The sequence below is a fragment of the Coptis chinensis genome, chromosome 9 (assembly GCF_015680905.1).
Source record: "Coptis chinensis isolate HL-2020 chromosome 9, ASM1568090v1, whole genome shotgun sequence".
NCBI classification, from domain to species: Eukaryota; Viridiplantae; Streptophyta; class Magnoliopsida; order Ranunculales; family Ranunculaceae; genus Coptis; species Coptis chinensis.
Window position 1 is genome coordinate 33,775,436 of NC_141464.1, and position 14,159 is coordinate 33,789,594.

The window sequence follows — 14,159 nt, forward strand, 5'->3', positions numbered from 1 at the left end:
TCCCAATTGGGTCAGGTGGAATAAATGAGTTGGTTTTAGACTTTCGGGTTCTAAGGTTTGGGCTTGGCCAGTTGGGTCCGAACTATGACCTTGGTCATGAGCCCATGAGCCATGCACCTTTGCCCTTAGCCATGAACCATGGCTATGATCCTGAACCTGTCGAACATGGAAACGACAGTTTGACTTTGACCATGGCATGTTGACTTTGACCATTACATGTTGACTTCGACTATGATGTGTTGACTTTGACCATTGACCGTTGACTTTGACCATGATATGTTGACTTTTACTTTGACTTTGACCGTTGACTGTAGAATGTTGACTTTTTTCCAATTTTTCTCATATTTAAGAATATGGACAAATATAGTAATAAAATATTGTCGAACATTATATAACGTTGTTTGTCATTATCTAATTATGATTTGACGTGAGTAGTGTGTAAAACATATATATATTGGGCTTTGATTGTGGATATGGGATTTGTTTAATTGTGCTACATTTTATGTTGTAAATCGTTATGGACAAATCCAATGCTAAAATGCTTGTGAAAGCTTGTATAAATTTGGTTGTCATTTATCTAATTAAGATTTGACGTGGATATTGTGACACTATGTAATATGTGGGATATATATGTTGAATGCAATAGTTTTGGAGACATAGATTTATATAAACGCTCCATTATTATATATGTGAGATGCTACTATGAGGTAGTATAGTATTTGTGGATATTTTCCACGGGATTGTGGCGTAGTGCAATAATATATTGGCACGTGAAAGAATGAAAGTGGTTATGAGATATAATTGAGATATTTCTATATATTGTGGCTTAGTGCAATAATGTATTTGGCATACACGTGATATAGTGAAATGATGATGAGTCATAAATGTATGACACTTGAATAAATTACGAACGAAAATCCTAGAACCCTAACTACCACAACTCATGTGATTTGGCCCTTCCGGGCGTTTGATGAATCTGAATGGCCTTCGGGTAAATAATGTGATTGGCCCTTACGGCGTTTCAGTGAATCTGAATGGCCTTGGGCGTAAGTAATGTGATTGGCCCTCCCGGTGTTTGATAAAATTTGAATGGCCCTTTCCGGGCGAGCCGAATAGTGGCTTGATTATTCCGTTCGCAAAATAGAAACGATGACGCCGCGATATTTTATGCGAATAGTGGCATTACTTACATAATGGCTTCCGTGTGAGGATTTACCTGGTGTCGCGCATCCCGCTCAAGGTAGTTACGCATACGGAGTGGTACATTATGTAAGTGGAGGCATGTGGATGTACATGTTCGGCGTTGGGTAGTGATAAGAGCCCAAAACTGTAGTTTTAACCCCTTAATAATCATCTTTATTAGACCAATTATGTGAATAATAAGTAAGAGTTAACACCGATTCGCGCGTTTTTATGCATTTCAGGGCTTCAAAGTCCATTATGTGCGGAAATGTGCCACTTTAGCGAGATAAAGGAGCAAAGTCAGCAGAACTTCGAATGCCATATCTTTGGACTCAGACCTCGGAATTGGGCCTACTTTATGTCAAAACGACCGGCTCGGAAAGAGCTTTGCAATGGTCTAAGCCTTGACCCAATCAGAGGAGCAGAAGTGGACGAAAAGTCTGTTGAAGCCAACTGCAGCTGAAGAGGCCTTTTGAATTTGAAAGAATTGGGTTTTGGGCACGATTCTCGGCCCAAAACATGGCTCCAAGCCCATGCACGATTTTGGATCTGAATGTATAAAAACAAAAGCTTAGTTCATTGTTAATGGTAGATAGTTAGGTTAGAAAATAAATTAGATTAGTTAGCCTCCATTAAACCTTAGTTCTAGATCTAGTTTTTATATTAAAGTAATTAGTTTTATTCTTGTTTTAAATTTAGTATTGAATGATTGTTCTCCTTGAATTAGATAATAAAATAGTTGTTCTTGATTCAATTTCGATTTGTCAATTACAATTGTTAGATCTAATTTCATTTACTACTTGTTATTCAATGCTTAGTTGTTAATTAGATTTTTCGTTATTGTTTAATTTAGATTAGTTAAATTTCATAAAGTTAGAATCTTTATATTATGTTTAGTTTAGATTCAATGGGAAATGTTAGTTTAATGAATCAAGGCTAAAACCTCCATTAGAGGGGTTGATGAAGCCTTGATGAAAACTTAGTTGTTAGTGTAGAATTGTTTGTAGATTCTATTCCACTCTAGAAAGTCGTGTTTAAGCCATGAGAATGGGTAGACGACTTCACATGCTAGTTAGTACTCGGTAGAAATGTCATGAACACTAGGGATTAGAACTCAAATTTCTTGCCGTAAGAACGTGAGAATCGAGATACAAGAATCTATACTAGGTTATTAAGTTGGATTCGAGGTGGATTCAATTCCCTCTAATCCTTTATCTAGATTCAAAACAAGCATATTTCCATAGTATTCGTAGTTAAATTCAACGTAGACTCATTTTAGTTTCATCGTAGTATAACACCCTTCGTAAAGCTCTCATTGACTTAAGAGCGACTAGTTAGACTAGAAAACAATCCATGCTAGGGAACTAGGAGTGGAACGAACTTCCTACTCCACTTAGTGCAATTCGCATCGAGAGTAGAAGCTTTGATAATCAACCACGTAAAAGGATAAGTTATAGTTTACTTACGTTTGGATTCATCGTTCATTTCGTAGGTAAACTACTCATTTTACATTTATCAGGTAGCGATTGTGGTAGCCAGGGAAACTAGGTAAGACATAGATACGACGTGATTTTAGGGACACACAAAGAAAGTCTAAACTAATATAATTATGGTAATATGTTGGTAAATGATATATCTCTAGATAGATGATTGTATATGTTTGGTTGGTTAGTAGTTTAGTTAGAACCTAAAACCTCGTGGAGGAACTAAATGCCTTTTATTATCGTATGGTATGTTGTATTAGTTGTTGGAAGTTAAAAGCGCTCGATGGGAGGAACTACCTGCCGAGATTATTGTACTTACGGATGTTGTATTAGTTGTTGAAAGTTAAGGCGCCTCGGTGGAGGAACTAACTGCCGTATGGTTTGTGTATATATTGGTATAAGTATATGTTGTATTTTAGGGCTACTCACACCAGCATTTTTATAATGCTGACCCGATTTGCATGTTTGCTTATCGGGTGTGTTCATTAAATGAACACAGTTGATAAGTCTTGACAGGTTTAGTGTTGAAGAAGATTGGTTGCTGCTCGTGATTTGCGTTAGCGTCGCATTTCAAGATAGGCCTTGTTTTCCTTTGAGGTGATATAGATTTTTAGTTGAGATAAGGTTATTTGTATTTTCATTTGTTAATTTTTGTAATAAAGATGACTTTTGTTTAAGTTAAAAATTTTATTGGTTTTTAATTATCCGCATATTTAAATTGTTTATGGGTTTTTGGAAGTGGAGAGTGCGTCACACCTCGAAAATCGAAGAGTCGGGAACAAATAATGTTTTTCCGAATTCTGTCGAAATTCGGGGTGTGACACCAATATTGTGAGTAATAATTAAGAGTTAACACTGATTACGTGTTTTTATGCATTTCAGGCTTCAATGTCCATTATGTGCAGAAATGTGCCACTTTAGCGAGATAAAGGAGCAAAGGTCGGTTACTAAGGAGTTCCGTGATTAAAGGCCAAGTTTCAAGAAGACAAAACCTTTCTAAAGCCCGGTCAAAAGCTGAAAAGTCGACCTTGGTAAAACAACACACAAGTCGCGGAGAACTTCCGGCGTATCTTTGGACTCAGACCTCGGAATGGGGCCTATCTTATGTCAAAACGACCGGCTCAGAAAGAGCTTTCCAATGGTCTAAGTAGTGACCTAATCAGAGGAACAAAAGTGGACGAAAAGTCTGTTGAAGCCAACTGCAGCTGAAGAGGCTTTTTTGGACTGAAAGAATTGGGTTTTGGGCCTGATTCTCTGGCCCAAAACATGGCTCCAAGCCCATGCACGATTTTTTGGATCTGAAAGTATAAAAACCAAAGCTTAGCTCTTTGTTAATGGTAGCTAGTTAGACCTAAAACAATAGATAATTATAGATCTAGTTTTTATTTAATTAAATTAAGTTTAGTTTATATTCAATTCTTGTTTTAGATTAAACTCTTAGAATCATTGTTCTTAATTAGTTTGATAAATAAAATAGCTATTTGTCAATTTCGATTCTTGCCATTTACATTGTGTTAGATTTGATTTCATTTATTACTTGGTATTCAATTCTTAGTTATTAATTCGATAGTAATTATTGTTTAGTTTATATTAGTAAATTTCAATTCTTTATATCATGTTTAGTTTTATTTTAATCAGAAATGATTGCGTAATGATTCTCGGCTAAACCTCCATTAGAGGGGGTTGAGAAGCCTTGATGAAAGCTTGATTCCGATTATCGTAGAGTCGTCGTAATTTCCTTTCCACTCTAGAAACGATTAGTTCACCATGAGAATGAGTTTAATCGTTCACATGCTAATTATGAATTGGTAGAAATGTCATGTGTAATTAGGGATTAGGAAGAACCAATTGTTCTGCATGGGCGATTCAAGTCGGATTACTGACGATTAAATGGTTAATAGGATTAAGTCGAGTTATGGTGGAATCAATCCCCCTCTAACTCCTTATCATCGAATCAACGTTGCATTCCCATAGTTATTTTGATAACCGACTAGTTGCATCTTGTGGGTAGTTGCATCGTAGTCTAGTTGCCACTTCGTAAATCTCTCATTAGACTTAGAATAGAGTAATTAGACTAGAAAACACAACATCTTGGAAGGACTAGGAGTGGAACGAATCACTCTACTCCACTATATCTCATAGGATTGAGAGTAGAAACTTTGATAAAAAATAGGCACATAAGATAGTTTTAGTTTACTTACATTTTGAGTTCATCGTTCATTTCGTAGGTAGACTATTCATTTTTATCTTTTATCGATGGGCCGTCTTTTTATCGGTAAGGCGTTAACCGAGCCGAAGTCTCGTTATTCAAAGATGGAAAAAATTGCACTTGCATTTGTTCATGTCGCTCGTCGGTTAAAACCATACTTCTAGGGGAGGTTGGTCAGAGTTTATACTGAGTATCCCTTACGCAAGATCTTTCGTAATGCACAAGAATCAAGCAGATTAGCCGAATGGGAAAGTTATCTTAGTGCATATAGCATTATCTTTGAAAGTCGTACTGCTGAAAAAGGACATGCTCTAGCTTCTTTGATAGCCGATTTCGATTTTCCGATTGATGATTCTCCTATTGACAATTTCTTACGCCAGGAAGAATCTATGGAAGACATTCTGCCACCAGTAACTGGGGGTGATAAAGACCAACTTGCAAACGCAATTCCTAATCCCGTTGACCTATGGATTGTTTACTCAGATGGCTCCCATAATAAATCTGGGTCTGGAATTGGATGCGTTTTTGTTCAACCCAGCGGAGAGAAGATTGAGAAATCGGTGCGACTTGGCTTCGCCGCTTCAAATAACGAAGCCGAGTATGAGGCTACCGTTTGTGCCTTGAGAACAGCTTTGAAACTAGGGGCGCGAAAGCTACAGTTATACACAGATTCTCGCCTTGGTTTGATACATAGCCTTGCTCGACAATTTGATAGCATCTCTATCACTCAAAGACCCCGAAATGACATATGTCATGCTGATTCATTGGCTTATCTCTCCGCCGCCGTTAGAAGCGAAGAGTCAAGACACATCAACGTGGAGTTCGAAAAGAGCCAAGCATTGACTTTACGAAAAAGAATTGCATGACTTGTATGTACATGAAAGCAATTACTTGTTTTGCTTATGACGCTAAATAATATATCGACCACGTATAATCGCACCAATCATGACTCGGAAGCGGAAAAGGGAGATGGAAAATTCACAACAGGACTATACTTTGGATCTTCCATTAGAATCTATAGATCCATTTGTTCCTCCTGAATTCGCTCCTGAAACAGATAGTGAGTTGGTACATGAAGCAGATGATAGTCCTGAAGTTCTCGATATGATACTATCAGAGCAAGTGATGATCTCCAATGAGCAAGATTGGTGTCTTCCTTATATCCACTACTTGCAAGTTTCTTCGCTTCCGCCAGAACCAAAACTCGCTGAAAGAATCAAACGCGATGCATGGAAGTTTTTAGTGATATCTATTACTGACGGAAGTTTGCAATTATATCGCAAAGGCACAAACTTAAACCCTATGTTGCGATGCCTCTCAAAACAACAAGGACTTCAAGTTTTGGAAGAGATTCACTCCGGCTTATGTGGAAGCCAATCCAAGGGACGGTTTAGCTCATAAGGCTATGACCACGAGGGGCTATTGGTGGCGAGATGCAAAAGGATGCAAAACACCTATCGAGAGGTGTAAGCCATGCCAAAAGCATGACAATATGAGTAAACTCCCTGTTACTGAGTTGCATCCCATGCTTAGCCCATGGCCATTTGCCAAATGGGGCTTAGACATTATTGGCCCTTTACCTAAAGCTCCGGTAGTACCGCGATTCCTTCTTGTGGCAACCGACATTTTTTACCAAATGGGTAGAAGCAAAGCCTTTGGTCCAAATCCATGCTTCAAACGTCAAAATGTTTTTATGGAGAAATATTGTTTGTCGTTTTGGCATCCCTGCGACGCTTTTATCAGATAATGGTAAACAATTTGATGCTGAAAAAATTCGTCAGTTCTGTGCTAATTTGAGGATACGACATAACTTCTCCGTACCTTCTCATCCGCAAGCCAATGGGCAGGCCGAAGCCACCAATAAGGTGATTTTGGCCAACCTAAAGAGGCGTTTGACTGGCGCCAAAGGAAATTGGGTCAAGGAGTTACCAGCTGTCTTGTGGGCTTATCGGATAACGCCAAAATATTCAACTGCATTATCACCTTTTAACCTTGCATATGGTCTTTGAAGCGATCTTACCTACGAAACTGATTTCCAAACATCTCGGTGGCCGGGCCTTTGTTGAAACAGTTCCAATGACACAACTTTGGCTCGACCAAAAGCTCTTATTGATGAGATTCGCTCTGAGGGACTACAACAGCTTATTAAGTATCAAGCTAACATGAAACGGAACTACGACAAGAAGATCCGTCCTAAGTCTTTTGCTCCCGAAGACTGGCACTACTACAGAATGACACATATACCACGGTCAATAAGAACGTTTATACCACGGTTCTTTCAAAACCGTGGGAAATACTATATACCACGGCGGAAATTTCTTTGGTCATTGGTTTACTAGTATATGCCACGAGTTACATGAAAACCGTGGGATAAGTTGGGCCATATACCATGGTTAGTTTTTTTTTTTTCAGCATGAGAGTACTCCACATCCCCACTACCTTAAACATAAAAGCGATGGTATATAAATTTTCCACTTTCTACCGTGGTTTATGACTTTATGCTAAATAGTCAAATACGAAAAAAATACACAGTTGATGGGATTTAATCCATTGTCTATTAAATTGGGCCTCCAACTTCGCAAAGCCCAACCCGAAAAGCTTCTCATATTCAATTTTTGAGGAGGGAAAAAAACACACACTGAAAAAAACTCAAAATCATTTCCACTTCTCTCTCTTGAAAAAACGCGAGACCACACCTCAAAAATCAAAAGCAATGACAGAAACCCAAAACCACCCCAACACGAGGAGGAGGAGGAGGACCAACGAGTCCATTATTATTCTCAAACAACGACCAACTCAAGCGTGCGTGTGCGTCAGCAACATTAACCGCAAATCCATTATTGTCGTTTCTCCTCCTCCACTTCAATCTCAATCCAACCCTTTATGTTTCAGTAAAGAGCAAATTACTGAACTTTTCACAAACTGTATTAAATTAGCAAGTGAGAATAAGATTAATCAGAAGAATACTTGGGAGTTAAGGTTGATTGATCATATGTGTGAGATTATTAGAATTGATACTCAAGATGATAATGACGTAGAAACTAATTTCCAAAAGGTGCGCCCCACTCAAGTTTTTTTCTTTTATTAAATGTTGGGTCTTTTTTTGATTGTTTTGTTTTGTTTTTGTGTGTAGGCAAGTTGTACATTGGAGGCTGGTGTTAAGATATATGCTTCGAGAGTTGATTCGGTGCATTCGGAAGCGTATAAGGTTCTTGGTGGGATTAATCGGGCCGGGGGAGATGATGTACAAGGTATGATTGTTGTTGTTTAATATGGTTGACTACAAAGAAGCCTCCTTTGCTTTTATACTTAGTGGCAGAAGCACCAATAGAAATCAAGACCCTTTTTGAGACATACTCTGAAAATGGTATTATGAGTGTTGACCATCTTCATAGATTCTTGATTCAGTATCAACGTGATGTCAATGCTACTAGAGAAGAAGCTCAATCTGTTGTTGACACCTTCAAACATCTTTTCCATAGGAAGGGTCTTAATCTCGATTCCTTTTTTTCGATATCTTTTTAGTGATACTAATCGCCCTCTCTCACCTTCTCTTGGGGTAATAATAATCCTCTTATATCTTACTTTATTATGTTTGGATTATATGTTTAAACATGCTCTTGTCATTTATTTAATTAAATACGTTTTACTTGTATTTAGAATGGAGTCCATGCAAACCCACAGTTGTTTATAAGTCCACCACTCCATTCTCTTTAATTAGTTACTTAAGAACCATGATGAGTCAATTTTTGGTTTTTGTTGTAAAAATCAGACTTTGTAATTCGTTCTACTGATTTCCTAGCCAAGAGTCACTTTGTTCTTCATATGTTTAGTAAAGTAGCTTTTCGATGCTCGAATCCGAAAGTATCAAGGATCAGGATGCATAATTTCCTAGATAGTTCCATCCCTTCCATTTTGCTGTTGCAAAATAGCTTTAACTTACCTAAGTTCATGCTGAAAATGGCAAAGTCATAATTCCTACTGGATTTATTCTTTGATTATATATATATACTCCCACATTCTAGCAAAACTTTATACCTGAATTTCACAGAAGAAGAAACAAAACAGCTCTGTAAGTTATTTCCTTGTCTTAGTCATATATATCCTCACGTAAAAGCTTTTTTTTTTCTTCGTTAGAACTAAAAGAGGGTGGTCTTATAAATTTGTTCTACTTGTTCTTGTGAATTACTGCCTTGTTTTTCTGCTTGAAACAATATGTAGGTTTTTCTACTTGTCCTTGTGAATTATAAGTTCCACAACCACTCATAAACAGGCAGGGAGCTCCTATTACAGGCAAACATGCAGCTGGCACCCTTGATCGCCCGAATAGAAATAATGCTTGGAGCGCACGGATGAGGGAAAAGGGGTATGCTTTACTTCCGTAAATTCCTTGTATTTCTATTTACACTTGAGGCAAATATGTAGGGAGTCATTTTTCGTGTGTTCTTAGTGGACTGCAGTCTACATTGGATTTCATTATTATAGTCAATTTCTTGCAATTCTTACTACGAAACCCTTCTCTAATCTCTGTGTTCTCTGTTGCATAAGCAATATGGGCTTTGATACATCTGACTTCACATACAAACCGTCTGAATCGATCATGTACCAACGATGTTAATTTATCATCCACTACACCATACCACTGAATTTGCAACATTTAGTAAAATTGATTACTAACACTTATACATCCGTTACAATATTTGTCACACATTTGATCCGTTAGAAATGCTACCAACCGTCACATATTTTGTAGGCAAATGTTTGATTTATTTAGTAACATTTACTTGATATTTTGTGACAGATACTGAAGTGTTGCTTATTGCAAAAATACAAGTAAAATATTGAAAACAAAATAAATTGGGTGAAAACTATGGGGGGAATGTTTTTCATTCTCACGCTCATCTCTCTAACCCTTTCAATAATAACAATAGAGAAAAGTAAAGAGGTAAGCTAGGGCAGATGTAACTGCTGCCGACTCCGCCGCCGTTTGTGTTTCCCACTGAGGTAAGTCGTCATCATCTCCTTCATTTTTTTAATCTTCTCTCTTCTTCCTCCTTTGTAACAGTAAGGGTTTTGGCTAGGGTGTTACATTTACACAAGCAACTGCTCAATCTACTCAAGAAAACTTCTTCTTTAACGTTTTATTTAGTGATGAATCCTCTTTTACTTGCAATTTCCAGTGTTTCATTTTTCAGAAAAGGATCGGAATAAGCTTTTGGGTTTGTCCAGACATAAGATTATTAGGTTGTATGTTAACAATAGATTTGTATAATCTGTCAGCCATGACCAAAGGTTGCATCTTTATATGATAGATTTTCTTGTTGAATTGTGTATCATTTTTTAGAAATCTGCTCATGCTTGTTTCATTCACTTTGATGTCAGATTAATAGTTTATTTAATTAATGAAACTGTATATTTTGAATCTCATCACCTTGGGTTTTGAATTATGTACTAAACTTTGTTCTTGAAGTGAAGTTTTGGATTCTGGAGACGGGTGTTTCTTTCAAATTATGGGATACTTGTGTTGGTGCATAGTCTATTGTTATTGTTGGTCTTCTTGTGTTAACGTTTTAACTTTGTGTAACTTAAATAAACTTAATACCGATTTACAAGCTTAAGTTAGTTTAGCAAATCACGTGCCAAAGTTTTAATTTGCATATCATTGGTTCATTTAAGAACAATTTATCGAAAAAAATTTAATATATTTAACGAGTCAAAATTGGATGGTAATAACTTTGAAGATTATTACTATCATCTTAGATTTTTAGTAGACTTGCTTTTGTTGATAGGAATTAATCGATATTATGTACACAAAACTTAGACCCAATTAATTACTACAAATTGTATGTGAAATTGCTAGTGTATTTAGTGAATATTGGGAGCATACAAGCTTTTAGCTAGTTATAGAAGCACCTTAGCAAAAGACTTGTATGCTAGTATCTGGTGGATGAGTTTGGTTGGAATTGGAGAGGGTGACCCCACCTTAACACTTACAGGTGGGCTAGTTGTAACAAAAGTGGGAATTGAAAACCAAACAAGTTCGGGAGGATAAATACAAGAGAAGCTTGAAAAGCTATAATAAGACAAAAGAAAGGAATGATTACCACTTCCTTTAATTCTCATCTGTTCTCAATGTTAGAAACCTTATGGCATTGCTTCTCATTAAATTGAAGGTTTGAGATCTGATTGCGATTCGATTTTTATTATAGGAAGTCAAGGGAAAATGCAACCGGTGTGAAACACGGATCAAAAACTGAAATTCGCTCCGAAAAGCAAAGGCGAAGGAGAGAAATCTGTCCCAGTGGTGAAGAAGGATGGTGATACTCCGTCCTCTTCGTCAAAGGTTCCTGTAAGTAAAGGTTTTATAATATTGGCACGTGAGTTTATTTAAGACCTACTCCTGCGCATGTCAAAATATTTTTATCTTGAGTAATTATAATTTAAGGTCTAAAAATCTACTTTTTTAATAGAAATTGATACCGAGTGTTATGACTTCCAACAGTTAATTTAGCAGTGTTCATGATGTATTTTGTTGACGCCCCTTGATAAATTTGGTCATTTTCTCGCTAGCTATTGATGCAAGTATATGAGGTCCCTGTGTGATTCCACTAAAACCAAACCATTCAGACTGATTGTACGCAATTAACGGATGGCTAAACGTGGTGTCATTCCTAGTCTAATAGGTTTGCTTTAGTCACTACACATTTCTCTCATTTCATGGTCTATTAATTAAGGTCATGATATTATAGGTCAATATGGAGCTTAGACACTCAAATTTTACTTTTTCCCATCCCAGTGTTGAATAATGCTAAATGTTACGCGATATGTTTAACAGGACGTTCCTCCTGACAATGAGTTTGAGAAGCCGATCGGACCGAGAGGTTATTCCCCGCAAATGAGATAGGAGTAACCTTTGCAGATATTGGCTCTAGATGAAATTAAAGAATCACTTCAGAGTTAGTTATGCTTCCTCTACGAAGGCCGATCTTTTCAAAGGAGGAGGTCTTCTAAAGCCTTGCAAAGGAATATTGTTGTTTGGGCCTCCCGCACTGGGAAGACAATGCTTGGCCAAGGCCATTGCTCATGAGGCGAGGAGCAAGCTTCATTAATGTTTCCATGTCTACCATCACTTCAAAATGGTTTGGGGAGGATGAAAAGAACGTTGGAGCTCTCTTCTCACTTGCAGAAAGGGCTCACCAACAATTATTTTGTGGGATGAGGTTGATAGTATGCTAGGGCAGCTTAACCCGAGTTAGGGGGAGCATGAGGCGATGAGGAAGATCAAGAATGACTTCATGATCCATTTGGGATGGGTTCTTGGCCAAACCTAGTGAGCAGATCCCCGGTTACGGCTGCAACAAATAGGCCTTTTGATCTTGAGGGAGCAATTATAAGGTGGTTTGAACGCAGGTATGTTTTGTGTGTTAAAAGACTGACAAATGACAATTGTTAGCAAAGTTACACAACAGCCGGCGAGTATACTCACTAGCTACTATCCTGTGATTACAATCACAAGTGCAAAGTTGTCAGAAGGAATGAATTGTTTAAAAGCGTTGATGACAAGTCTACAAATGTTTAAATATTGAATATCATTTGTTAAATGTATCCTGATTCTTGGTGCTGTTAATTATTAGGATAACTTAATCAAATGTGTTGTGATGAAAAAGTTGCACATGCCTGAATTTTAATGCTTGATGTTTACAGAATTATGGTTGGTCTCCCATTCTCGGAGAACAGAGAAAAAATCCTGGAAACACTTTTGTCGAAGGAGAAGGTCAAAGGAGTAGATTTCAAGGAGCTTGCAACCGTGATAGAAGGATACCATGGAAGCGACCTCCAGATCTGTATGTTTGTTACTGGAGTTTATAATTTTATATGTTGGCAGCTAAAGTTAACTTTTGATGAAACTTGTTGAAAAGCAACTCATTGCCGCGATGGCAGCTTATCGCCCTGTTAGGGAATTTATTCAACGGGAGAGACTAAAAGATTTGGTAATTTTCTCCACATTTCTATTTCATAGGAAAATGTTCTCTTCACTCTTTCTTTTGTGTTTTTTATTACTAAGATTCAAACTTGAATTCCTATCTAAAACCTTCGCTCTTTGCAGGAGAAAAAAGCAGAGAGTTGAGGAGGAACGAACTTCGAAGAGGCTTCAAATACACCGACAAGAAAAAAGGACATAGAAATTTTCCTCGGGCCCTTAAACATCGAAGATATGAAGCGAAAAAAGAATCGGGTAATGTAGTGGAGTTGTATCTCACTCACGGTGCATGTTTCACGCCTTATATATATATCAATTGTTTTCTTTTGTGACCAACTACAAAGAATGTATTTTTAGGTTTATGCTAATTTACTAAGTACTCGACTTCTTCATAAAAAATTATGCCCAATTTAATTTCTTTGTAAATCCAGATCATGTACATGTTTCTGTTAGATTAGTTGGTGGATTTAGGCTTTTGTTGATGTTACAATTATAATATAATTATTTTTAGTTTTTTGGAATTAACATGGTGGATCAAACTCAATAACTCATCAAAGAACTAAATTCCTCAGTTGTTGGACTTAAGGATTGTGCATCGTCCGAAAATTTGTGTTGTTTTTGCGCAATTTTAAAGAGGACCGATTTGCCTTTCTAGTCGTTGAATTGTTTGGCTTGAACATAGAAAATTTTCATGTCGCAGGTTGCTGCTAGTTTTGCAGCTGAGGGTTCTATAATGAGCGAGTTGAGGCAGTGGAATGAACTATATGGGGAGGGAGGTTCAAGAAAGAAGTAGCAGTTGTCCTATTTCCTATAGAGTAGCTTGTGCGGACAGGATGAGTAAAGTCTGCAGTTTGGCACCACTTTTCTGCAGTTGGGATTTGAAGTTTCACAAAGGAAAAGCTTCTTTTAGAGGAGTTCAGGTAGATGGGATAAGTAATCTGCAGTGTAACACCACTTTCTCCCGGCATGAATTGAAGTTTCCACGAAGGAAAAGCCGAAAATGGAACCGATGACGGCTTGGAGGTATTGAGCAAAACCTCCTGAATTTGTATGAAGCTGGACTGCCTGTCGAAAAGGCTAAAAAAACACATGATATAAACCTTAGAAACCTTGTAAGCTAGTTACACGTGTAGTTAGTCATGCGTGTTTTAGTGTTCAAAACACTAGTTCTTATCGGGTTCTTTAGCCGTAAGTTAGAAGACGTTGAGAAGGTTCAGAAAGATATTACTTCTCATATGCGTAGTATTCTAGTTGATTAGCTAGTTGAAGTTGCCGAGGAATACAAACTTGTGTCTGATAAACT

General features: G+C 37.4%; 1 pseudogene; it reads left to right on the plus strand.

Moving 5' to 3' along the window:
- The first annotated feature begins 9,427 nt into the window (after positions 1–9,427).
- Positions 9,428–13,804, plus strand: LOC147475654 (uncharacterized; annotated as a pseudogene).
- Positions 13,805–14,159: the final 355 nt, after the last annotated feature.